The sequence below is a fragment of the Neofelis nebulosa genome, chromosome 18, assembly GCF_028018385.1.
Source record: "Neofelis nebulosa isolate mNeoNeb1 chromosome 18, mNeoNeb1.pri, whole genome shotgun sequence".
NCBI lineage: Eukaryota > Metazoa > Chordata > Mammalia > Carnivora > Felidae > Neofelis > Neofelis nebulosa.
In genome coordinates this window covers 22523328-22551077 of record NC_080799.1, presented here as the reverse complement: position 1 = coordinate 22551077, position 27750 = coordinate 22523328, and the positions used below count along the sequence as shown (strand labels likewise).

The following is a 27750-nucleotide window of genomic DNA, read 5'->3' as shown; positions in this document are numbered from 1 at the left end:
GGAAGCCATCACTAAGTGCTCCAAAGCCCCTGACCACAAGCAGTCTGTACTCAGTCCGAAAAATGTATGCATTCGTGAACACATTTATTACGTACCGCTGTGTGCCAGGCACCGGGCTAGAAAGGGAGCCCTGATCAAAGCGGTTCCAGTCTCTGCCTTTGCAGCGCTCCCGGTTAGCCCAGCGGGGGACGCAGCCGAGTGCCACACAGTTGATAAAATGCTTTGACAAGGAATCCCAGCGGAGAAAGAAGGAGCTGGAAGACGTGACATCTGGGGCAGGGACTGAAGAGTAAGGGGGAGCCACCTAAGTAGAAGTAGCCGGAAAGGTTGACATCAATCAGGTGCCTACTGGGGTGCAGGCAGTTCATTATCTCCCCTTTAATGATCACGACGACCCTGGGAGCTGGCTATTACCACTACCCTGGCTTTTCAGATGAGGACACTGAGGCTCCGAAGAGTGAAGAGAACATGGTCAGAGACTGAGGCCAAACCCAAGCCCTTGATCTCCATACCGAGCTCCCCCCTCTTCCAACCCTCTGTCTCTGCTCACCCACGTGGCTGCCGCAGCCTCCTCCGGGGTCTCCCGTGCCCAGACGGATCCCCTTCCCATCCACCCTCCACACAACAACCAGAGGGATCTTCTGAAAGTGCGCCCCTGACCTCGTCACCTCCCGCCAGAGTCCTTCCATGGCTCCCCCTACTGCTCGGATGGAGGAAAGATGTCAAAGTCCTGTGCAGTCTGGCCCCTCCCCTGACTCCACACTCATCCCCTCTGTGCTCCAGCCACACTAGCTTTTCCTCAGACCCCCTCCTCGGTGCCATCCTCCTTCAAACCACAGGGCCTTTGCACTTGCTGTTCCCTAACCGGAACTCTCTTTTTCAGCATCGCCCCCGCCGAGCCCTATCTTAGTAGGCTCATATCTGTCCCTCAGTTCTCACCTCCCCCAGGACACCCTCCCCGACCTCAGTTTAGGCAAGTTTCCTTTGTTGGAAACAGCTTGTCAAACATCCTTTTATTTGGTCAGTGATTCTCGACCTTGGCCACACACCTAGGGAGAGTTTAAGAACACTGATGCCCCAACCCGAGCCTAGGACCAGTGGATCAGAATCTCTAAGTGGCATCCGTATCTCTTAGATGCCCCCCAGGTGAATCCAGTGTGCGGCCACACCGGAGAATCCGTGCTTTATCGCAATTTCCTCGATGCATAAATCATTCCTAGCTTCATTTTATTCATATTTGTCTCTTTCACTAGACCATAAGCTCATGAGGGCAGAGAGTGTCCCCGAGTACCTCCGCAGGTCTCGGCGAGTACTTATTCGGCAGGTGACGATAATCGTCACAGCTCGCGTGCGCCAGGCCCACAACCTTCACTACGCTGCCCTGTTTCACCCACAAAAGCCCTATCAGGTAGGAATTCCTATTAGCCACATTTGACAGGCAGGGAAACTGAGGCTCAAGAGGTCAGGATCAACATCACAAAGAGAAGCGAGTCCCAGACCGCGGATTGCGGCCCCCGGTCCATGTGACTCTAGAACTTTCTCCCGACCCAATGCTGCCCAAGTCCTCAAGATATGGTAGAAAATACACCTGTGAAGATGCTTCCCCTGAGGAGACCCTCATTATGTGTCCCTTGGTCCTTCCCCGGCTCTTCGCCTCCGGGCCCAGTTCTAAGGAAAACGAAATCCTTGTGAGTAGAGAGAAAACTAAACAAAGACCAGGGCTCGGGGTGTTTAGGGTCCACCTCACCCCAAGGAGAGGCAGCTAATTGGATTCCGTTCAGCTGACCACACGCTTCCTGCTGACACAGGGCTGGTGGCCGAGGCTCAGGGGCGGGCTGGGTCAGGGGGCCCTTGGCTTTGACCTCAGCGGCTTTGATGCCCATCAGAAGCCACTGTCTGCTGAAGGCCATCCTGGTCCCCATCCCAGGAGACCTGGAGGCCAGTTCAAACCTCAGTTTAATATAAGCCAGAGACCGGCTAAGGGCTTAGAGCCCAGTTATGGATTCCTCTGCCCCCTCTTAATCTTTCCTTATAAGAAAATGGTAATACATGCAGCGAATTAAGGACTGGGGACCCGGAACCTTGCTTCTCCGCCCTGACGGCAGGAGGAGCCTTTAAAAAATAATGGTGTGGGGGCACCTGGTTGGCTCAGTCAGTGGAACATGTGACTCTTGATCTCAGGGTTGCAAGTTCAAGCCCCCCATTGGGCATGAAGCCTACGTTCAAATAATGAGATGGAATGGAATGGAATGAAATAATATAATATAATATAATATAATATATATAACATAACATAATAGTGGGGGGGGGGTGGCCTTACCTCAGACCTATTGTACTTGCATCTGTCAAGGTAGGGCACAAGACACCTGTATTTCTTTTAATTGCCCCTGGGTGGGGGCACCTGGGTGGCTCAGTCGGTGGGGCGTCTGACCTCGGCTCAGGTCATGATCTCGCGGTTTGTGAGTTCGAGCCCCGCGTCGGGCTCTGTGCAGACAGCTCGGAGCCTGCAGCCTGCTTCGGATTCTGTGTCTCCCCTTCTCTCTGCCCCTCCCCCGCTCACACTCTGTCTCTGTCTCTCTCAAAAATAAATAAACACTAAAAAAATTTTTTTAATTACCCCAGGGTGCTTCTGAGGTACAGCCAGACTCAAGAGCCACTTTGCTAGTGGGTAAATGTCTCCTTGCTGGTGTTGGAGGGTGGAAATCATAGCGTGGGGGGTGGAATGACACGGACCATCCTCCCTTCTGGTAACAGCTGCCCGGGTTTTCCTTAGAGAACCACCCTTCTCCCCCGGCCTCAGTCTTGTGGTTGGAAAGATCTCGCCCCCAGCCCCAGGGATGAGCCAGTCCTAGCCAATTAGCCATTTGCATTTTCCCAATGACTGTGATCAATTCAGAAAGGACAAGTAGCCAAAACCATCCCAGGGAGAATCAGCCTGGGGCTTTTGTGGGTGCTGCTGAGGGAAAAAAGCTCTCTTCCTTCTGGGATTGCTGTACGTGGATGCTCCAGCAGCCATTTTGCTACCTTCTGGAAAGAATCAGCTCCAGAATGAAGCCACAACGGATGAAAGCCGAGAGCTGACAAGAAATCGATGTAGTCTGAATCCTGGATCCATCCGTGCCTGAAGGGGGATTTTTGGTCACTTGGACCCATACCTTCTCCTTTTCCTTTCAGCCTGTCTGAGTTATAGTTCTGTTGTGTGTGGTTTTTAAAAGTCTTGACTATTGTGGTGGTTATTGGTACATCTGCCCCCTGACAAGCTGGGTGCGGTGACCCAGCACTGAATGAAGAGTGGGTGGGCAGGGTCCCAGCTTCCTTCTCTCTTCCACCACCCTCTCTTTTCCTGTTCTGATGGGTCTCCTACAGTCCAGATTACCCCCGAGAAAAGACCCTCTGCGAGAAAGCGGTAGCCAAGCCCCTGCATAGCTGGCACCCTACGTGTGCAGCATTTACGGGGTGCCTCACTCTGAGTGTGTCAGAGACCTGGGTCTGAGCCCAGCTGCACCTCTTAGCCAGGACCAAGACTTGCACGCCTCTGAGACCGAGGGTCTCCTAAACTTTGTCCACTCAACCCCTCGTCTTAGTCCCAGCCTGCTCCTGTGACTTTGGGCGGGTCGCGTGACCCCTCTGGGCCTCCACATCCCCGTGGATAAGCCCTAATGGTTTTCCACGCTGCCCAGCCACTGTCGGGGCTGCTCCAATAGCTTTTCACCCCACATGGCTGGCCGCCTTACCTCCTTTGGGTGTTTTGTTGTTGTTGTTGTTTATTTCTTCTAAGAGAGAGAGAGAGAAAGAGAAGAAGGGAGAGGGAGGGGCAGAGACAGAGAGCGAGAGAGGAGAGAGAGAATCCCAAGCAGGCTCCGCAAAGCAGAGCCCAACTAGGGGCTCGATCTCACAAACCATGAGATAATGACCTGAGCCGAAATCAAGAGTTGGACGCTTAACAGACTGAGCCACTCAGGCAACACGTGCCCGGCCCATAGTAGGTGCTCAGTCAGTGTTTGTCGACAGAGTGGATGGATTCGATTCCCACAAGCCCCCTGCGAGGTAGGTCAAATTCTCATCCTCGGAGTGGTATCGTTATCCCCGAGAATTCAACGTGTAGGAGGCTGCTCGCACATAGTAGGTCCTCAGCTGGGGTGGCTCAGAACCGCCCTTTTCTCTATTTCCATAACAGTTTGAGGAAGGAGGGCTTGGGGGGTGTCTCGTCAGTGTCTCCCGGGTCACTCGTAATACACAAAACAATCTGACATCCGCTTCTTCATTTGGGTTCTTCACAGGGCCAAGCAAAGGACAAGTTCCTCACTCAGAGCTGCGGCAGAAGGCTGAATAATCAAGGCCAGGACAAAGCGGACGAGCCTGGACTTCTTTCCAGCACCACGTCTGGCCTGTGGCCCCTGAGGACTCAGCCACGTGGATGCCCTGCTCTGACCTCAAACCCTCTGTGTCCAGGTGGGGGGTCTCCACCCCTGCCGCCCCCAGCCCAGCCCCCTTCCCAGCCCCCTGGCCTCTCTCCTGGTGGAAGGCACACAGTGCAGAGGACAGGAAGAAGCAGTTTCCAGAAGCGGAAATCCGAGCCTGAGGCACACGGGTAGAAACACTCAGAGGCACCACTGATCCGAGAACTGCAAAGGAAGGGGGCAAGGAGGTGTCCCTCTGTGCTTTCTACTCGCCAGACAGGCAAGCACGAGCTGTGGGGGGAACAGGCTGGCGTTAATGTTGCAAATAAACAGACCCTGCCCTACAGCCCCGCAGTCCTGCTCCCGGGCTCACGCTCCAAGGACATTCGCACACGCGTCCTCAGGAGCACGGGCCTGAGGACGCTCCCTGCAGCCACATCCGCGGTGACAGGGAGCAGAGAACAAGCTGGGCGTCCATCTCTAGGACAGGACATCAAGCAGCACAGGGAGGAGACGCTCAGCACGGAGCGTCGGGCAGGTGTTGGGCTCGGGGCGCACGCAGCCACATGGATGCCTCTGAAACACGAGGTGACTAACGGGCACTTCGGAAAAGAGACCCATAGCACACGGTGGGATCGACCGCATCACTGTTCTCAGCAAATACTCATCCCCCTGACTCGCGGGGCAGAATGCGCTCCCCCACCTTACGGACTTGGGGCCTGGCCACGTGCCTTGCTTCGTCCACTGGGAGACGGGCAGACGTGGCTGTGCAATGTTCCTCCGCTGAGGCTTACGGGGCATCACAGATTTCCCTCCCGTCTCTTGCGCTTCTGCCGCCGACACGAGAATCTGCCCCAGGGAAGACGCTGACTCCAGAAAGACAGGAGACGCGGGGCGGGACCTGAACCCAAGTCTGGAAGCAAGCCCAGTCAGCCCACAGCCCACAGCAGGGACCCCACGCAACTCACAGACCTGCAAGCAAGAATAGTCCTTGGGACGCCTGGGGTGGCTCAGTCGGTTGAGCGTCCGGCTCTTGATTTTGGCTCAGCTCCCGATCTCACGGTTCGTGGGATTGAGCCCCGCGTCCGGCTCTGTGCTCACAGTGCAGAGCCGGCTTGGGATTCTCTCTCTCTCTCTCTCTCTCTCTCTCTCTCTCTCTCTCTCCCTTTCGCGCTTCCTCTCCCCGACTCATGCTTGCGCGCTCTGTCACACACACACAAAATAAATAAATAAACATTTGAAGAAAGGACAGTCCTTGTTTTTGAAAGCCACTGAGTTTTGGCGTGATGTGTTACAGAGCCTTACCGCAGAAATAGCTAAAAATAATGGACGTAATTGTGACATCGATTTAAGATGGACAAAAGCGACACCTTTGTAAGAACACCTACAAACATAACTACGTTAAGCAGAGTTGCTGGTAGGGAAGAGAGGGGAAGGGGAGGGGGATAAAGAGAAATGAATAGATCGGTCGGTCGCCTGCAGACCTGCGCGGACAACTGGTGATCACCGACTTGAACTAAGAGTAGCTCCAGGTCACTCTTGTCCCCTGAGTTCCTGCCTCGCCAAACACAAGTCCGTGGGGACAGAGACCTGAAAGAGTCCCTGGGAGGCCCCCGGTTGGTGCTCAATACATACTTGCTAAACCGATGACTTAAGGTGAAGAATCTGAAAGCTTCTGTGAATTCTCAGGAACCAGAAGGAACCAGAACCCCCTTCTGGAAGGCAGTTTCACATTATCTTGTCAGAATGTAAACCTCAAATGCCTGGGGTGGAGTGGGGGGGGGGGCGGTCTTCATCACCTTTATCTCACAGGCTCAGAAACAGGTCCGAGGTCCCCGCACTCAATGCCAGATCTGCCGGACGAGGAGCCCCTATCTTGAACCCGGCCCACCCCGCTCCCTCCGCTGGCGTGCGTGCAAGAGAATAAAGGGCGTGGAGTGAACTAAATTAAATCCTCCTCACCGTCTCAGCCAGTTTATTTGTCAACTTTAATCCTAAAGAGACACTGATGAAAAGTCCACGGGAAATAATGAGACAGCCGAGGGGAAGGCTCACCGCGGCCAAGTGAGAGCCCCCCACCTTCTCCTGCTACCCTCCAGCTCACTGGATTCTGGATAAACCTCCAGGGAGGGATGCCACTGAGGTGCAGGAAGGGAAGGAGGGCTCAACAGGTGAGCTACGAATTTCATTTCCAAAGAAACCCGAAGCAGGGGCCCCACCACAGAACCCCGGCGTGCAGTCCGGTCAGCCCCGGGCCAAATCCCGATTCCATCACTTGGTGGCTGGGCGAGTGCTGGGTAAGATACTCAGCTTCTCTGTGCCTCGGTTTTCCCGTGTGTGTAAAGGGAGCAAGAAGGGCCCCTACTTCAGCGGGCTGTTGGGAGAATTAGAGGAGATGGTCTATGCTCAGAGCACCCACTGGGGGAGCGCTGAATGAGGCAGGTGAGACCGTGCCCTCCCGGAACCCCAGTGTCCTGTGAACACAAGACAAAAAAAACCAAACAAATGCACACATACAACAAGGTTGTCCCAGGGATCTGTGGAAGCGGTAAAACAGGACGGCTAGAGAGGAGTCTTTTTTTTTTTTTTTTAAGATTTTATCGGGGTTTTTTTTTTTTTTTTGGAAGTTTATTTTTTTTGAGAGAGAGAGTGACAGCAGCGGAGGGGCAGAGAGACAGCGAAAGAGAGCATCCCCAGCAGGCTCCACGCTGTTAGCGCAGAGCCCCGATGCGAGGCTCGAACGCGTGAACTGCGAGATCACGACCTGGGCTGAAACCAAGAGTCTGACGTTTAACCGACTGAGCCCCCCAGGAGCCCCTAGGAGGGGTCTGTGTTAGTGCCGTAAGGGAAGGCTTGTCCAGGGATGGCACTGAGATGGGGCCTGGGGCTGAGAAGGAGCCCATCGTGCAGAGGGTTAATGGAAATGGGGCTCAGGAAGAGACCCCACTCCCAATTTCGACCCTCCTCCCCAACCAGGAAGGGGCAGCCAGGGTGGCTGTTGGGAAAAGCCCCGCTTCCCCGGCTCCTCACCCCGTGATGGGGGAAGGAAGGGTTCAGAGTCAGCACCCGGGCTCTGCTTGGGTTTTTATTCCTGGTGCCAAATTGCTTCTATAAAACAGGTTCTGACTTCAGGCTCCTTCCCCCTGGAGGCTGTGAAACATGGACGTTGTCAAACTCTCCACTGCGCACTCACGTGGCATCGGGCTCCCAGCCACCCTGCAGACACAGGTATGCAGAGGGCATGTCCGTCAGGCCCTCCACGAGCTCCCTGAGTTTCGGTGACCACTGCTTCCCCCTCTGTCTGGGGACAGCTGTGAATCAGCTTTCAGAGCTCAGATCGGATCACACCCCATCCCCCAGCCACAGGAGCCCTGCCAATCACTGCCCCCCTCGGGGCACAGCTTCCTGATGAAACTGACCACTGTCCTGTGTGACCCGCCCCCTGCCTGAGCCCATGGGATGTGAGCTGTTTCCAGCTCGGAAACTGGACCAATCAGATTCTCTCTCCTTGAGTTTTTGAAGTGGGACCCAGAGACTTAATTAAGTGCTGGAAGGTTGGGAGACTACCACGGGGCCATGGACATCGGGTAGGGGTTGCCACAAGAAAAATGAGAAGCAGCTGTGCTGAGGGATAGAGTCAGACCCTGGCCAGCCCCCTTCTCATGCCCCAAAGTTCTGGTCTTCTAATACTTCCTCTCTGGAAGCTGCGGGGTGGTCCTCTCAAAACCCCTTGCTAGGGGCACCCGGGTGGCTCAGTCGATTGGGCGTCCGACTTCGGCTCAGGTCATGATCTTGCAGTCCGTGGGTTCGAGCCCCGCGTCGGGCTCTGTGCTGACAGCTCAGAGCCTGGAGCCTGTTTCAGATTCTGTGTCTCCCTCTCTCTCTGACCTTCCTCCATTCATGCTCTGTCTCTCTCTGTCTCAAAAATGAATAAACGTTAAAAAAAAAAAAAAAAAAAAAAAAAAACCCTTGCTAGATTCACTAGTCTGAGCAGGCTTTCGGTCCTTGTAGCCAATCTTTCTTCTTCTCGAAAAACCCCCACCAGTCCCCAATCCCAAGGTTGTGCCAAGGATTTAGGAAGTGTTCTCTGCATCACTGCCCTGGTATGTCCCACTAGGAGAATGATCTAGATGTAAATGATTGCTTAAACGGTTGACAAGGGAGATGGTCTCCCGAGGGGGCGGAGGGCCACGCAGGACGCCCATTGACTTCCCAGAACGCTCTGCCTCCCAAAGGCTTCCAGAGAGCCTTGGCAGGGATGGGCGCAGGCGCCCCCGTGGGGAAGGGAGATCTTGTCGGGCTGGGCCAGCGTCCTCTGCAACAACCGCTGGCCAGAGCTACAGAGGGCTCCGCGGTCCTGTTCAGTACAAGAATAACAAGACAGGGAGGAATAGGCAGCTCGGAGCCCAAGGTACGGATGTCAAATCCCGACCGCAAGCGAGCAGAACTCTCCCGATTCTGCTTTGTTCCTAACTTCTCTGGCAAGGAAGCATCTGCAAGCCGGAACCCTGCTAGGACCCTCCGTGGGGGATCCACGGGCACTTTGTGGACGTGCAGTGGGGAAGCCTGGGGGACCAGGGAGGAATCAAGTCCCTGAAAGCAAGGATGACATTCCAATTTCAAAAAGAGCAAGAAACCAGAATCTGCAAACTAAAAGGCGGCAGCCAGTCAGCCAGATTCTTGAGTGAACTGGGGCAGGAGAACACGTTGAGACCTTCACTGAGGTTTCCCACGGCCCTCCTGAAGCCCTTGTCCTTGGCCACCTGTATTCACTGCTGCAGGGGAAGGCGGGAGCTGTGGGGAAAAGCAAGACCGGCTCTCGGGCCGCAAGAACAAGGCTGCCGAGCTGCACAAGTCTGCACTCTTAAGTTCACACGTCGCAGTTTGTACTGTAAATGACGTATTTAGGAGGATGGAAGAAAGTCTGGGCCACCTCCCCTCTCCCCCACATCCTACGGTTAAACTACATTTCCCTACATCCATTGTAGTTGCCTGCAGCCTTAAGACTGAGTTTGGGCCAAGGGAATGTGGGTGGGGATGAAGTGAGCCGCTTCTAAGTCTGGCCCTTAGGGACCTCCCCCATCATCCTTCACCCTCTCACCCCAGCCACTGGCTCAACAGAGAACACTCCAAAGTCCTGCAAAGGAAGGAGCCTGGATCTCTGGGTGAACATTTGGAAGGGTGCCTGCCACCAGAACACCCACATTGGAATCCATGTGAGCAGAAAATCCACTTTTATCGTGGAAAGCCCCTGAGATTTGGGGGGTGTCTTTGTTATGGGAGCTAGGGTTACTATACAAAGGGGAGTGAAGAAAACAAGGATGCTGGAGTGGATCACCGAAGCGGGCCCCTGCACCCTCCCCCAACACACATACGCACGCACAAGCCATCCCATAAGGGAGAGAGTAGCAGGCTTTAGGAAACCTTAAAGCAGAAAGAAAAACCACTTGATCTTCCAAGGAGAGACAAGGACAGTAACAAGACTTGAGTTATCGTACGCCCAGCACCGTGCAGGGGCAAATGAATGCAAAAGGTCTCCAGACAAATGGATATAGAACAGCACTGGAGTGTTGTTCATGAGGGCAGAACTGGTGTGTGTGCAGCTAGAGAATCAGCAGAGCTACTGAAATTTTGAGGTCAACAAGGACCGAGTAGAATCTGCACAGATCAACATATATATGCCCAGTATCTGATACAAGGTAGAAGATCAACAAGTATTTACTGGATGGATGGATGGATGGATGGATGATGAATGGATAGGTAAATGGATAGATAAGTACATAGATGGTCTACAGCCATCACCCTGAACACACCTGATCTCGTCTGATCTCAGAAGCTAAGCAGGGTGGGGCCTGGTTAGTACTTGGATGGGAGATAGGTCATAGATGAATTGATGGATGGATGAAGGATAAATGGATGGATGGGTACATAGATGAATTGGTGGATGGATGGATGGATGGATGGATACATAGATGAATTGATGGATGGATGGATGGATGGATGGATGGATATATGTATGGATTGATAGGTGAATGGATGGGTAGATAGACAGATTGTTGCATATATGTATGGATGGATAGGGAGATGGATGAGTGGATAGACAGGTGGATAGGTATATAGGTAAGTGGATGAATGGATGAATAAGTTCTGGGTATGCTCATGCTCTTAGAAGAAAACATAGGGGAAAACTTCATGACATTGGATTTGACAATGACCTCTTGGATACGACACCAAAAGCACAGACAACAACAACAACAACAACAACAACAAATAAGGGCTCCTGGGTGGCTCAGTCAGTTAAGCATCCGACTCTTAGCACACACTTCACAATCATGAGGTATAGCCCTCTGTCAATCTCCATGCTGGGCGTGAGGCCTGCTTAAGATTCTCTCTCTCCCTCTCCCTCTGCCACTCCCTGTGTGCACTCTCTCTTTCAAGAAAGAAAGAAAGAAAGAAAGAAAGAAAGAAAGAAAGAAAAAGAAAAAGAGAGAGAGGAGAGGAGAGGAGAGGAGGGGAGAGGAAAGACAAAACAAATAAATTGGACTTCCTCAAAATCAAAAGCTTTTGCACACCATCAACAGAGCAAAAAAGCAACCCACGAAATGGGAGAAAATACTCGCATATTATAAATCTGATCAAGAATGATATCCAGAATATAAGGAACTCCAAGAACTCAACAACCGAAAAACTAACAACACAACTCAAAAACAGGCAAAGGACTTGACATTTCTCCAGAGAAAGATATCCGAATGGCCAAAAACACAGGAACAGACGCCCAACATCACCCGTCACCAGGGACATGCAAATCAAAACCACAGTGAGATACCCTATCGCACGCATTAGGATGGCTATTATCAAAACAGAAAATGACAAACGCTGGTGAAGATGTAGAGAAATTGGAGCCCTTGTGCACCGTAAGTGTAAAATGGCGCCGTTGCTATGGACGGAATGGCAGCTCCACGAGCAAACATACAGTTATCGTCTGACCCAACAAGTCCACTTTCGAGTATCCATCCAACAGAGCCGAGCAGGGGCTTGGATTGATATTCCTACCCCAGTGTTCACCCCAGTATTATTCACCAGAGCCAAAAGGCAGAAACAACCCAAATGTCCATCAACAAATGGGTAAACAAGTTGTGATATATACGCCAGTCCGCAGCAAAACATTTGCTCCCGACCCATGCTACCGTATGAAGGAACCTCGAAGATGTCATGAAAAGTGAAATCAGACAGACACAAGAGAGCAAGAAATATTGCATGATCCCACTTATATGAGGTGCCTGAAGCAGCCAAATTCTTGTTGTTGATGTTGTTGTTGTTGTTTTGTGTGTATGTGCATGTGCATGAGGGAGAGAGCACAAGGGAGGGGCAGAGGGAGAGGGAGAGCAAATCTGCATGCCCAGCCCAGAGCCCAACGCAGGGCAAAATCTCACAACCTCGAGACCACGACCTGAGCCAAAATCAAGAGTTGGACACCTAGCCAACTGCACCACCCAGGCACCCCTAGAGTAGCCAAGTTCTTAAAGACAGAAGGTGGGACGGTGATTGCCAGGGGTCAGAGGGTTGAGGGAATCGGGGGGTTAGTGGTTAACGGGTACAGAGTTTCAGTTGGGGAAGAGGTAAAAGCTCTCTAGAGATGGATGGTGGCGATGGTCGTACAACAACATGAATGTGCTTAATGCCACTGAGTTACACACTTAAAAATGGTTAAAATGGTAAATTTCACGTTACGTATATTCTACCGCAATAAAAAAAAAAATTCAGAAATTCTGTTCCTCAGAAGACATCTGTGAAAAGGTAAGCCACCAAAGGAGAAAAGGAGTTTGAAATACCTGTAAGCCACAAAAGATTAAAACATGTAAAAAAAATTTTACACTTATATAAATCAATAAGAAAAAGACAATCTAATGGAAACATAGGCGGGAGACGTGAACAGGCACCACAAGAGAAAATCCAAATAGCCATAAACATGAGAAGATACTCAACCCCGTTAGTAATCACGGAAGTGCAAATTGAAAACCACAGGGAGATACCATTTCTCATCTATCAGGTTGGAAAATGTTTAATATCTGATAAAGCTAAATATTGTCAAGGAGAGAGCAGTGGGAATTTTCATACCCCATTAGTGGGCGTGGAAACTGGTACACCCAACCCACTTTGGACATTGGGAAGGCCTTGCCTTGTAGAACTGCGGATACACAAAGTTGACCAAGCAAGCCCTCGTCGAGGTAAACACCAGAGCGGTGATTGTCAAACAGGAGTGGTTTAGTCAGAGGGCTTGTCAGACAGAGACTGCTGGCCCCAGACCCAGAGTTTCTTGCTCAGGAGTTCTGGATGGGGCCTGAGAGCTTCCATGTCTAACAAGCCCCTGGTCTCAGGATCACATGTGACAAACCAGCAGCGTTATTCATAATAAAAACAGAAAAGAGCCCACTAAGAGAATCCATTAAGAGTAGAATGAGCAGGGGCGTGTGGGTGGCTCAGTCGGTTAAGCACCTGACTTGGGCTCAGGTCACGATCTCACGGTTCATGGGTTCGAGCCCCGCGTCGGGCTCTGTGCCGACAGCTCCGAGCCTGGAGCCTGCTTCAGGTTCTGGGTCTTCCTCTCTCTCTCTGCCCCTCCCCTGCTTGCTCCCTGTCTCTCTCTCACAAAAATAAATAAATACTACAAAACATAAAAAAGGAAAGAAGTTTAAAAAAAAAAAAAGAGGAGAATGAACAAACAGAAGAAGGTTTAGTCATAACGTGGAACATTACATAGCAATGAAAATGCACAAAATACAGGTCGCTATATGATTGCTGTAGACCGAGGGTTCATGTCCTCCGGAACTGATATGTTGGCTTCCTACCTCCCGGCGTGATGGTACGTAGAGGCGGGGTCTTTGGGGGGAGATTAGGTCATGAGGGTGGAGCCCTCGTGAATGGAGTTAATGCCTTATAATCCCCCAGAAAGCTCCCTAACCCCTTCCACCACGTGAGGGCACTGTGAACCAGAGGCCATGTGGTCTCTCTCTCAACCACTTAATTCTGCCATTACAGCACAAAAGCTCTACCCACATAAGACAATGGGTGTGGCTGCGTTTCAATAAAACTTTATTTACACAAACAGGTGGCGAGCCATGCTTTGCTGCCCCCTGCAGTACCCTTAAACCAGGCAGTGATTACTCTCCTCTGGGGTCAGGAGTTGACCCCACTTGTGAAGAAACACATTGCCAGGGGGCAGGGCGCCAGCGACAATCTCTGTCTTGACCTCAGTGGGAATAAAAAGTTTTTGCTGGACAATAGATTACTAAGCTACGTGTTTGTATTTTAGGTATGTTTCTGAACTGTGCTATCTTTCGCAATTTTAAAAAGTTTCAATAAATAGGGGCGCCTGGGTGGCTCAGTCAGTCAAGCGTCCAGCTCTTGACTTTGGCTCGGGTCACGATCTCACGGTCATGAGATCGAGCCCCGCTTCCCAGGCCCCACGTTCAGCGTGGAGCCTGCTTGGGATTCTCTCTCTCCTTACTTCTTCACCCCTGTGTGCGTTCTCTCTCTCTCTCTCTCCCAAAAATAAATAAATAAACATTTAAAACATTTTTTTAAGTCTCAAGAAATAAATAAAAGATAAAAGATCGTATACCCATACAATGAAATATTATTTGGCAGTGAAGAGAAATGAAGGACCGACACCTGCTACGATGTGTACGACCTTGAAAACATATTACGTGAGAAAAGCCAGACACAAAAGTCCTCACGTGACACGATTCCATTCATATGTGTCCAGAATTGGCAAATCTACAGAAAGCAGACCACGGGTTGTCTAGGTCTGTGGGGTCTGGAGGATTGAGGGGGGCGGGGGGAAGGCTTAAAGAAACAAGGTTTGTCCTCAGGGAGATGGAAATATTCTAAAATTCATAGTGGCAATGGTTGCACGTTCCTGAATGTACTGAAAACCACTGAGCTGTACGCGTTTAAGTGGGCGAATTGTATGGTAAGTACTCATATCGCAACAAAGCTGTTACGGGAAAAAAAAAAAAAAATTAAAAGTTAATGAATCAAATCGACAGCCTGTGTCCTCGCCACCAGAGACGGGCCAGGCAAAGGGGCACGAGTGCCGAGACCAACCAGACACCGGCTTTGGAGAAGCCACCTGTGCGTCCTCCCGTCTGCAGAGGCACCCCATCACCGCCCCCCACGTCACGCCTCCATCAGCCTCTGGCAAAACGCGTGCTGAAAATCCGAAGCCCAAGAGGTCGGAGAGACTGCGGACAAGCAGGGGCCAGGGCATCCCAGCCAAGAGACGCCAGGCTTTTTAAACTCAACATGAGATTTCAGGCACAAGCCTCAAGGAAACAAAGCCTGTAAGAGTCAGGCTGGCCCCGGGGAATCCACCCCAGGGCTGTGGGAGTCAGTTCCCGGGCAGCTAATCGGGGCAGAGGCTTCAGTCTCTAGAACCTTCCTTTTGAGACGGCTTCTCTCTTGGGTTTGTAGTTCCTAGTGGCTTCGAGGCGTGGGGAGGGTTTCAGGGGGCTTGAACCCCTCTGCTCCCCAGACAGGCAAAAGGCAGCACATTTGGGGGTTTCTGTGTTACATCCCAGGCCTTTGCGGGGCCTCCAGGGAGCCCGGCAGATGGCTGCAAATGATGAGGCTGGAGAAGCCAGCAGATGGGATGTGTGAGGAGCAGAGGGTGCCGGGAACAGGCGCAGCCGTGGGGCCCCTCGGCTGCTCCCTCCCTCCGCTCCACACAGTCCCCGACAGCTGTGAGCCGGTGGGGCCGCCTGGCTGGCTCAGAACACACAGCAAAGCCAACCAAAGACTTTTCTGGGCCTCAGAGGCAGAAGAGGGGCCGGGAGGCACCAGGCAGAGCGGAAAGACCTGTGACGCGTGGCAGCAGCAGCACGGGACTGAGGGATGCATCGCTTTGCTGTGTGACCCCGGGCAAGTAGCTCAACTTCTCTGAGTCTGCGTCCTTGGGTGTAAACCAGAAATCACAGCACCTACTCCAGAGAGCTGTCGAAAGAATTAAACGAAACAAGGGGTGGGGAAGTGTGTAGCAGTCATGGGATCCTGGGATTTTTTCGAGAAAGGTTAGTCGAGTAGAAATACATGCAAATTGAGTTACTTTCCAAGTTAGCTTTCTTGCTGACTGAGCTGAGCTGGGGAGCTGGGGAAAAATACCACAGAACATTCAAGCTGCGTTGACCGGGCCAGACCCCGAGCCAACCAACCCCTGGCACAGATGATTCCATTTGATTCTCAGAAGAATCCCACAAAGGAGATGCTATTATCCCCATTTTGGGGATGAAGAAAGTGAGCCACCAAGAGGCTAAGTGGCGTGCCCGAGGCCCCCAGCCAGTGAGGCAGAGTCAGGATTTGAATCCAGGGCCCACGCTCTGCATGAGCACTGCCCTCGGGACCTCTGTGTTTAAATCCCAGCTCTGCCAGCACCGGGACCGGAAGCGAGTTTCTTAACCTGTCGGAGCCTCAGCTTTCTGTCCCGAAAGGGGTGGGTGATAGTAAGAATACCTACTTTGCGGGCCCATGAGAGGATCAAACGGTACGACACGCCTGGAAGGGACCGGTATGCAGCGGGCGCTCAATACGTGCTCACTGCGTCGCCAGGGCTGGCCCCATTTCTCAAGAGTACTCGGTTGGTATGCTCACTATACTCAGTCCATGGCAGCCACGGAGAGCTTTTCCCTTGGGGCCTCAGTTTCCTCATCTGCAAAATGGAGCAGGTGAGATCAAGTCCCTGGGCCCTTCCGACCTGGACGGTGTGTGCGTTGAGGCTTGGGCTCCCTTCTTGGAACAGGAGGTGCCACAACAAGGACACAGAGGAAGGTGCATGTGGTGTGAGCGCCCTGGGGGATCACGAGTGACGTTCCCACGCGGTGTGATGGCTCTTTCTTCCTCCCCGGCCCCCGTCTGGCCAACGTGTAACTTGTCCTTCTCTTTCATTAAGACCTCAGTCCTTCCCAGTCCCGGCTCGTTTTAAGATCCTTTTCTATTTTATTTGTTAATGTTTATTTATTTATTGTGGGGGGAGGGGGAGAGCACAAGCAGGGGAGGGGCAGAGAGCGGGGAGAGAGAGAATCCCAGGCAGGGTCTGCACGGTCAGCGCACAGCCAGGCGTGGGGCTCGAACTCACAAACCGTGAGCTCATGACGCGAGCCAAAATCAAGAGTTGGACTCTCAACCAGCTGAGACACCCAGGCGTCCCTCTTTTCTATTTTAATACTTCATCTTGAGGCAGTAAGTGGCACGGTGCCATTCGAGGACTGCCGCCCGCGGGCCCGGGTTCCCACCCCGCCCCGCCGACCCATATGGTCTTGGGTAAGATGACTTAATCTCTCTGGGCCTCAGTTTCCCCACCCATGACTCGGTGTACCAGCAACCCACACCACATCAAGCTGCTGGGGGCGCCGCTGGGTCTGGCATGTTGGCAAAACGGAAAAAAAATGGGCGAGGGGGGTATTATTATTATTTACTCTAAAGCATCTTGGAAAGAATAAACACTCACACTAAACTGTGAGTTGACAGATATCATTACTCGGGACGAGGCTTTAAAAAGTAGGCTTTCTAAATGAATCGGTGTAAAAAGAAATAGTGAATAATAATTTTTTTTTTGGGGGGGGGGGGAGTACACAGCCCAAATTGGAAGGCAGTGAAAAATGAAAATGCTGCACCCGTTGTTAGAAAACTTATTAAGAATTTCAAGACAGTGACCGTAGAGCGTTAAACCAAATGTAAAGCCCTTCTATGCGTGAGACCTTACGTGACTATATGGGTCACATGCCCATGAAGCTGGCCGTGTTTTTTTTTTTAATGTTCATTTATTTATTTATTGTTGAGAGAGAGAGGTAGAGAGCAAACAGGGGAGCGGCAAAGACAGAGGGAGAGAGAATCCCAAGCAGGCTCCACGCTGTTAGCATGGAGCCCGAAGCTGGGCTTGAACTCACAAACCGTGAGATCATGACCTGAGCTGAAACCAGGAGTCTGACGCTCACCCGACTGAGCCATCCAGGCGCCCCATGGCCATGGGTCTTTATCTGGACAGGGGTATGAGCTACATGCGTGTATGGACTTCTTGAAACTCACTGAACTGTACATTTAAAACCTATGCAATTCGGGGCGCCTGGGCGGCTCGGTCGGTTAAGCGTCCGACTTCGGCTCAGGTCACGATCTCGCAGTCTGTGAGTTCTAGCCCCGCGTCGGGCTCTGTGCTGACCGCTCAGAGCCTGGAGCCTGTTTCGGATTCTGTGTCCCCCTCTCTCTCCGCCCCACCCCTGCTTGTGCTGTCTTTCAAAAATGAATAAACATAAAAAAAAAATTTAGGGGCGCCTGGGTGGCTCAGTCGGTTAAGGGTCCGACTTCGCTCAGGTCATGATCTCGCGGTCCGTGAGTTCGAGCCCCGCGTCGGGCTCTGTGCTGACCGCTCAGAGCCTGGAGCCTGTTTCAGATTCTGTGTCTCCCTCTCTCTCTGCCCCTCCCCTGTTCATGCTCTGTCTCTCTCTGTCTCAAAAATAAATAAATGATAAAAACAAATTTTTTTAAAAGCTATACAATTCGCTGTGCCTAAATTATACCAATGAAGTAATATCGATGAAAACAAGGAAACCCAACAAAACAGAGTCACAAATCCCCAGCTCATACTAGGCAGAGTGGTTCAGTGTTGAGGTGTAGGTATAAATTGTGTGTTGAATGTTTTCCTTTAACCTTGCCTATGTATCCCTGGCCCCTACGTACAACCGTACGGGATGTGTACTGCCCAACCCCACGCCATTCAAGTAGACTCCGGTACGAACCGTGACTCCTCCACTCGCACAGTGAGTAACCTGCACAACTGAACGTGGTGAACCTGATTTGTAGCTGTATGTCTAACCTCATTTGAAGGAATCATCGTGGGTCTAAAGTGAAAACGCTTTGCGGATGCAAGACCCGGGCTAAATCGAAGGGCCTTGTTGCAAATTCCATCCCGAGGAGGGGTCCAGGAAGAACCAGCCCATGGAAAGACTTTTCTGGGTTCTGGAAAGGCGCCAGCATCCTTCAAATTCTGCAGGCCCCGTGCAGCTCAGCAAACCCTATCCCCTTTCCCGCCCCGCCCCCCCCCCCCACACACACACTGCTGAAAACCTCTGCTCAGACAGGCAAAAGGCTGGATTGAAGTGTCCAAGCTAATTTCTCACACCAAAGTATGATAAGACACGGAGTCATTTAGAAATTTAAATTACCACTGTTTACACTTAAGAGGGTCTTCTCACCGTGGGGAAACTGTTTCCAATTACGAAACACGAAAGCTGGTCACCGTTTGGGGTTAATACGACGCTCTCTGAGAGAGTGAGCAGGCAAGACTACCCAGACACCCAATTACCTAGAAAGATAATCTTGAATAATTGGAATGAGGGCAACCAAAGCAATTACTCGATGTTGTGATCTCCAGAAGCAGTCCTCCACCAGCCGTCGGGATGTAATCACCTTTAATAAGAGCGCGTAATTAGAGGAATCCAGAATTTCAGGACAGAAAGTGACAGATCCGCCACTTGAGAACGAGGGAGGTGAGAGGACCATTTGTGGTGCTGGAGAAAATGACACCAGCGGGTGGTGGGAGGGACGGGATGGATGAGAATGGGTGGGTGGGGTGGCAGGGTGGGCAGGCTGCTGCTGCTGAAAAGACCTCAGAAGCCTGGGGTGGGGGGGGGGGGGGTGAGCCTGACTCTAACCTAAATGTGCTGTGTGACCTCGAGCAAGGCATTTAACCTCTCTGGGCCCCACCTTCCTTTCTTCCTTTCATCCCTCCAGTAACCGTGCGTTGTGCATTTGCCTCATGGGACTCTTGTGTACGCGCCACTCATTGTTCCAGGAATGACAGCCCCTGGGGCCCCTTATGCACCAGTCGTTCGTCCTTCGGGACTCTCCCTGCTTGGCACCCCTCCCACTCGGCCTACCCAGACTGTCCTGAGCCCCTTCCACAGCCCTCTGGGCCCCCGGGTCCGCAGATGTGAGTCTCCTCCTCGTCGGTCCCCCACTAGAAGGCTCCGCAACAGCGGGAGCTGCGGGTGACCCCCCCCCCCCTCACTGCCCGGGATCCTGGCACACAGCCTGGCACCGGAGGATACCGACCACCGGCCTGCGGCAAGGGGGACGAGGTCAATGTGGCCCGTCCCCGAACACAAGGCTGCGGCCTACCCTGCCTCCGAGAACGGCACCCAGGGAGGCGGCCTGTGTTATGAGTTTATCGAGAATGGCCAGGAGAGAATCTCTTCCTTTAGGATTCCAGGGCTCTGCTGGTTCCACAGATGACCAGGGCCATTCAGATGATTGATGAGTCCCCACCTCAGCCAAAGGGCTGCAAGAATGATCTCAATATTGTCTGGGAATGGCAGGTGAGAGGGAACAATGGACGTGTCAACCATCAGGGCTGGTCCCCTGTCTCTTTGTGTCCTGAAGTCTCTGCGTCATGGGACGAAAGCATCAGACCTCTCCTTTTGCCAGGCCCCGGGGCCACAGATAGGTACCCGGGAATTTGGAAGCAGGGAGGACTCTGCAGAGGCAGGACCTTTGGGCTGGCTCGTGACGGTTGACAGAGAGCTCCCTAGGCAGACAGAGCGAAAAGATCACCCGGGATTAACGCACGGGCCCGGGATGCGCCGGCCACCCGGCGTGCTGGGGCTGCAGCCAGCAGGCTGACCTGCGCGTAGCTCCGATGTCAGATCCCGGGCAGCTGTGACTGCTGGTGTGTCCCCTTCCTTCCCTGCCCAGCGTGTTCTGATCTATGCACGTTTCAATTCTATGACATAAATCAATGAAATGCACTAAATAAATTAAGTGAGCAGCAGAATCGTAAATCGATTTCAGACGCAGAACAGAGAGGTTCGGGGAACCAACAAGAGACTATTATAGAAACTGAAGGGAGAAATGACTCAGGCAAGACTCAGGATTGTGGCCGTGGAGCCACCACATTGTTACACGTCCCTGAAATATGAAACAAATGAAACCTACAAGCCTTGGAGAATGTTTCACCAAAAAGCTGCCAGCTGGTGGCTGCCAGAAATCCCAGCTCGCTGGGAAACGTGAGCAAGGACGACTGGGCAGCTCAGCCCAGGGGGTCAGGGGAGACCACAGACTCTTGAGTCAGGATCCAAGTTTCCAAACCCAAACGGGTCACCCAGGGTCTGTAACATGGACCCCCCTACCTTCCTTCATTCAACAAACATGTGCTAAACTCTTGCTGTGTGCCAACCCCTTCTGGCTGGAGCATGGGAGCCGTCAGAAGGACAAGACCCGGTGCCTGTCCTCCGGGAGTGTCCAGTCTGATGGAGATGATCTCAATGCAGAATGACGGGTGTTCTTGGGACCAGTCACCGTGGGTATCTCTGGGTTCAGGGGTGGCTTGGCAGAAAACGTCATGTCTAAGCTAGGTTTTGAAGGGTAAATAGAAGTTTTCCAAGGTCCACAGACCAAACAGAAGGAACAGCATGTGCAAAGGCACAGAGGCCTGACAGATGGCGGAGAGCTCAAGGGAAGTGGATGCAAGGAGGAAGACAGGGCTGGAGCCCAGGGTCCACGTCAGAGACGGTAGGAAGTGGAGTAAGAAAGGCAGACCAGACCACAAAGGGCCACGGACACCGTGTTCAAACATCCTGGGATATTTAAGCTTGGGAGCCAGGGAAAGGGTTCAAGCAGAACCCTGATACGGTGGGATTTTTCACTTCGGAAGGATAATTTAGTGTGGGAAACTGTTTGACTCTTTCTTGAAGCATCACATACAGACAGAAAAAGCGCATCTATCGTAACTACACGGCTTGATGACTTCTCATAAACTGAACACATCCATGTAGCACTCAGACCAAGAATCGGAACATCGCCAGCCGCCGGGGCCCTCCGCACGTCCCCCATTCAGGCGTCGAGGGCAACCGCTGTCCTCACTTCTCACAGTCTAGACTCATCGTGCCTGTTTTCCAGTTTTACCTAAGTGGCATCGTCGTAGGAGGTATTCTCTTGACTCTGGCTTCTTCTGCGCAAATCCACGGTGTAGACCGTCCACTCCCCTTGCCGAATCGTGCTCCACTGTGTGTGTCGATGGGGACTGAGGAAAAGCAGATAGGAGCTGAAGGGTGCAGGCTTGATGGCAACTATGGGTCACGGGAGGCTCCTTCATTCATTCACAGTGACAGCCCATCGACCTGTGAGGGACAGCTCCCAACTGGGGTGTAGGAACCGGGAGCATTCCCCACATGACACCGTGACAGGTGACTTGGGACCAATCCTTACCGGGGAACACCGTTAATAAGGTAAAGGGAGGAGAACCCCAACATCTTCCCGGACTCTCTGCAGGGATCTGAGGCGGCAGAACATTATTCCTCCTGCCTTTTCCAGCGGAAGGTGGATTCTTTAGCCTCTGTCGGAGCCCCTCCCCGAAGTCTGCTAACCATTTTTAGCCCTTTCCCCACCCGTAGGGCAGAGACTTTTTTGCCTCATTCGTGTCTACACCGCCAGAGCTTAGCCTAGTGCTTGCCACGTAGTGGGTGCTCAGGAAATGTTTGTCACATGGAAGGGCATGCGTGCAAATGACTGGCATGCAGAGGCTGTTCGGTTGGTACCCGGCAAGGAAACCCACCCGAACATGTGGGTGCCTTTTGGAGAAATACATAGGTCACTTTGGGATGACAACGACCGGGGGAGACTTTGACCTGCAAATCAATGAGTCTCACACACACACACACACACACACACGCCCAGAAATCCGGCTGAGCCAATTCCAACACAACCATCCCCGGGGCTGTGGTCAGGCCCGGAGGTCCCCACGTGGGTAGTGTATTTCTTGCCTCGCCGATGTTGGCAGTGGCCGTGTGACTTGCTTTAGCCAATGGGATGTTGGCAGATACGATGCCAGCAAAACTCGAAAACGTTTTTGTGCGGTTAGCCACCTTGCGTTTCTGTCCCCTCTACCCGGCCCCCAGAAGGAACACACGTGGAACAGACGTGAGCCCAGACCACATCCTGGAACCAAGATAACCCCCAACCATGGGAGCAAAAAGTAAATGCCGAATGCCCCTGTGCTCCAGGGCGGCTTGCTACCCAGCACGATGGTGGATGTGGCATGATTGCATGGTTTCTGAGTTCGAGCCCCACGTCCAGCTCTGTGCTGATACCTTGGAGCCTGGAACCTGCTTTGGATTCTGTGTCTCCCTCTCTCTCTGTCCCTCCCCTGCTCTCTCCCTCTCTCTCTCTGTCTTCCTCTCTCTCTCTCTCAAAGATAAACATAAAAATAAATAAACCTTGAAACTTTTTTTAAAAAGAATTGTTATAATTTTCATACCAAGAGTATATACTGTTAAAATCAATGCTGATTTTTCATTCATTCAACAGGTGTTGTGAAGTACCTATCAGCGCCAGGCTTCCCTCCTGGGCAGTGGGGACATAATGAGTCACAAAGGAGACAAAATCCCTGCCCTCGCGGGGCTGACCGTGTTAATCAGGCGAGCACTGAATACACTGCAGGCAGTAATAAGTGATGCAAAGGCTTCCCTGAAGCTGGGACATTCAAACCGAACCCTGAATGACGAGGAGGTACCAGCTGTGCAGAGAGCTGAGCGAACAGTGTTCTGGGAGCAGGGAATGACAAGTGCAAAGGTCCTGAGGCACACACTAGTTTGGCTGACTCAAGGAACAGTAAGGATCCGGGGGTGCTGGAGTGTGGTGACGGCAGGGGAGGGGAGAGTGCAGGAGATGAGCCCCAGAGGTACGGGGCCAGACCCCACACACCTTACAGGCTGTGATGAGAATGTGTGCTTTTTCTCTGAGTGCGACAGAAGCCAAGGGCGGGTTTTAAACGGGGATTCGCATGAGCTGACTTACGCGTTAAAAAAATCATTCTGGCACAAGTGAATCAGGGGGCAAACATGGAAGGAGGTAAGCAGTTAAGAGACTGTGGCAGGAATCCAGATGAAAAATGGATGTGGCTTAGGCTAGTATAAAACAAAAAGATATTTCCCATGTGAAACACAAATCTAAAATGGTCAGGCACAAACTGAGAAAAATGCACGTCATGCTAAAAATACTGATGACAGACAAATAATTTTCCAGGGGACAGGGTCGGGAAGCAAGGGACCAGAGGGTACTGGAGAAAATGGCAAAGAGGGGGTGCCATTTGTGAAGGGCCTTGAAAGTGTGACTATGGTTTGCCAGGCGGAAGGAGGTCAAGAAAAGAAGGGGAGACCTAGTCTGAGGACACCCTGAACTTGGCTCAGAGGTCTTGGTGCAGGAGGAGCAGGGAGTATCACCCAGTACACACCCACGTTCGCACATGCATGTGAACATGTATGCATCCCTGCGCATATACACACGTATCCACACATGTGTGCACATTCACACGTGGACACACACTGTGCATCTATGCACACGTGCACACAACATCCACGCATTGATGCACATGTGCACATGCATCCATGCACGCTCACACACCATGCATCTATGCACCTGCACACACGTGCTCACACACATCCATGCACGCTCACACATGCCCACACGCTGTGCATCTATGCACATGCACGTGCACACGCGCACACACACCCATGCGTCTGTGCGCATGCGCACACATCCGTGCACACACACACGTGCACACACATCCATGCATGCTCACACACGAACACGCCCCATGGCTCTATGCACGTGCAGTCTCACCTGTGCACACATTTACATACCCCCATCCTCACACGCGCTCACCCACCAGCATGAAAGCACACCCGTGAGACACCCGTGCACACGCTCTCACAGCAGTACCTGCTCACGCATACACACACCGAGCCTTGACCACACACACACACACACACACACACACACACATTCACTCACTCGCTCACAGAGTCTTGGAAGGCCTGGCGTATTTAAGAGCCAAAGGGCTCAGGTTCAAACCCAGCGTCCTAACTGTATGACCTGGGGCGAGTCAATTCACTCTCTATGCCTCCGTTTCCTCACCTGTAAAATGAGGACTAGAACGAGTCCCTGCGTGTAACGTTCTCAGAACACTGCCTGGCACGTGGTAGTGAAAGCGAGCCTCATGGTCATTACCGTATCCGGCAGACCAGAAGGGAAGTCCCAGAGGGGGCGGGCGCGGGGACAAGAAGCCAGGAGACGCGTGCGCTTTGGGGCGAGAACACACCCGGGCTCCAACACCCGCCCCTGACTCCCCGCGTGGCCCCGACCCAGCGCTCCGTCTCCGCAGCTCGGGGACCTCATCCGTGACACGGACAGTCACCGTGGGAGGCGGGCACAGGGACGGACCCGTGAGCGTCACGTTCCCGCAGGCCTGGGGGGGGGGGGGGCAGGCCGGGGGCGGGGCGGGGGGCGAGGGGGGGGGGGCTCGGGGAGAGGCCACAGCAGCTGCGCGACAAACCCCGCCGATCTGAGGGGACAGCTGACGTGCCTGAGAGGCCGGGAGGGCGCGAAAATCGTTCTGCAGCTTGGCGGCAAAGCCAGCCCACTCAGCCTCCTTATAAACATTTTTATGTGCGCCGCCAGAAGGTCCTTGACGTGGCCGCCAAGCCCTGAAGGGAAAATCACGAGGCCGGGAAAACACAAAGATACAATCTCCCCGGGGCCCTCGGTCCTCGTAAAAGAAGCAGGAACAAAGGTCGACTGCTTCCAGGAGGAGGCGTGAACGACCCGCCCGCCGCTGGACGCGGACACGCACGCACGTGTACCCGCTCCACAATGCTCACACAGGCACACACACGCACGTGCGTGCTCACACGTGGACACGCACTCTCCACACGTGCTCACACGTGCACACCCCCCCGTGCGCGCTGGCACTTGGGTCACACGTATGCACACGCTCACATGGACGCTCACACGTGTATGCACTCCACACACGCGCACACATGCACACACACACGTGCATGCTCACACTTGGGACACACGTATGCACACGCTCACATGGACGCTCACACGTGTACATACACACACACCACGCATGTTCACACTTCATACTCGCCTGGACACACACGTGTATATGCACTCCACACGCACTCACACGTGGACACACACACCCGTGCATGCTCCCACTTGGACACGTATATGCACGTGCTCACATGGACACACATATATGTATGTACTCACACATGCTCACACGTGCACACCCACACTTGTGCATGCTCACACTCGGATACATATATGCATATTCTCACAATGGACACACACTCCACACACTCACACGTGCACACACACCCATGCATGTTCACACTTGGACACACATGCACGTGCTCACATGGACACACATGTGTACACACTCCACACATGCTCATGCGTGCACATACATACACACCCATGCATGCTCGCAATTGGACACACATATGCACATGCTCACACGGACACTCACACGTGCACGCACACACACACCTGTGCATGCTCCCACCTGGACACGTGTGTGTGTTCACACACACATGTATGTACTCACACGCTCACACGCGCGCACACGTGCATGTTCACACTTGGACACGCATATGCACATGGACACACATGTGTATGCGCTCCACACATGCTCACACGTGCTCACGCTTAGACATACATATGCACATGCTCACATGGACACTCACACGTGCACACACATACCCGTGTATGCTCATATGCACATGCTCACATGGACACACGCGTGTATGCACTCCACACGTGCCCACGCGTGCACACACCCTTAGACACACAAGCGCATGCCCTTTCACACGCACACGCTCAGCCACCGGCGCGCGTGCGTGTCCACACAGGAGACACACGTGTGCAATACTCACGGGAGCACCTGATCGCACACGTGTGCACTCGCCCTCAACCCGACACGCACACGCACGCTTACGTGCGCGCACACGGGCCGCGCTTCCCGGAAGCCAGATGCGGAGCCCAGTTGAGCCCGGAGCTCCCAGGCCTCGGGGGGATCACTGGCTCGGCGTTCTCGAGGGCCGCCCCCGGGGCCGGGCTCGCAAGATGCCACAGCACAGGGGGCCCGAAGCGTGGGCTCTGCCCCACGCGAGATGTGAGACGTAGGCGGCTTCATGCCTCTAAGGCTCCGATTCCTCACCCGTCAAGTGGGGCGAGTCTGTCAGCGCCCCCCAAGGTTGGGGGGAGGCTTCTTGGTTAACGCCTGGGAAGCACCTGGTGCGGAGGAACCGCTCGGTGAACGTCCGCCCCGTATTACCCAGTAGTATTCCTGGCGCTTCTGGACCTCAGTTTCAACTTTTCTTGGTTAAGTTTACTTATTTTGAAAGAGAGGGAGAGCATAAGCGGGGAGGGGGGGGCAGAGAGAGAGGGAGAAAGAGAGAGAGACAGCATGACAGGGTCCATGGTGTCAGCGCAGAGCCCGACGTGGGGTTCGATCCCACCAATCGAGAGATTATGGCCTGAGCCGAAACCAAGAATTGGAGGCTTAACCGGCTGAACCACCCAGGTGCCCCTCCTGACCTCGGTTTAGAAGCTGGGGCCCGGTTGCTCAGCTCAGAACTTCAGGGGTGACCACGAGTAGCGGCCACATAGGGCACAGTCGCTGGGAAAGCCAAGGAGGAAACGGAGGAGGAAGTGCCCCCTGCCAAAAGGCTGCTGGGCAGGGGCGTCTGGGCCTCTTCCTGGGCCTGAGGGTCCCTGTCTCATGAGCTGCCACTTGGTTGAAGGTCTTCAAGGGGACAGTGTCTGTGAGATAGGAACATTAGCAGCCTCCGTGACATAGGTCCCCCTCACCCACTCCCTCTCTGCCATCAGCAGGGATGGGTCAGAGACGGACCCTCCAGTCCCCGAACCTCCGGACGCTGCAGGGCCACCAGCCCCACCAGCAAGAGGCACGAGTGGCCACAAGCCCCGGACAGGCACACCGAGGTCCCCCTTGTTGGGACAGTTTCTAGCACTGGACTTCTGCCTCAGTTTCCCCACCCTGACTCCCAGAACCAGAGCCCTCTCCTCATCTCTAGGCTGTCTGAAGACACCTGCACACCTCCCCTCTCCTGGCAGCCGTCCTCCTTGGGCAGGAGTGGGCAGGCGGGGAGGCGGCCGCACCCCTACGTCCCTTCGGCAGCGAACCCTCCAGCATCCATTCTCCTGCTCTTCCATAATAACAAAACCCCTGACTTCTCTGAGCACATGGTTGCCGGGATAGCGATCTCATTTCCCAGCGTCCTTTGCAGCTGAGTCTGGCCCTGGGATCATGTTCTGGCCAAGGACACATGAGCAGGTGCCGCGGGCAGCTTCTAGAAACCTTGGAATTGACTAGCAAGCTTTGCCCTTCCTCCTTTGCACCCTTCTAAGTGGCTTCCCAGAAGGCAGGTGTGACCGCTGGAGCACCAGCCGCCATCTGAGACCATGAGGACAAAGGCACAGAGATGATGGAGAGGGG

General features: G+C 53.2%; 1 protein-coding gene across 6 annotated transcripts in view; it reads right to left on the bottom strand.

Moving 5' to 3' along the window:
- Positions 1 to 27750, bottom strand: part of GSG1L (GSG1 like) — a 207351-nt gene that overhangs the window by 106094 nt on the left and 73507 nt on the right. The window lies entirely within an intron of this gene.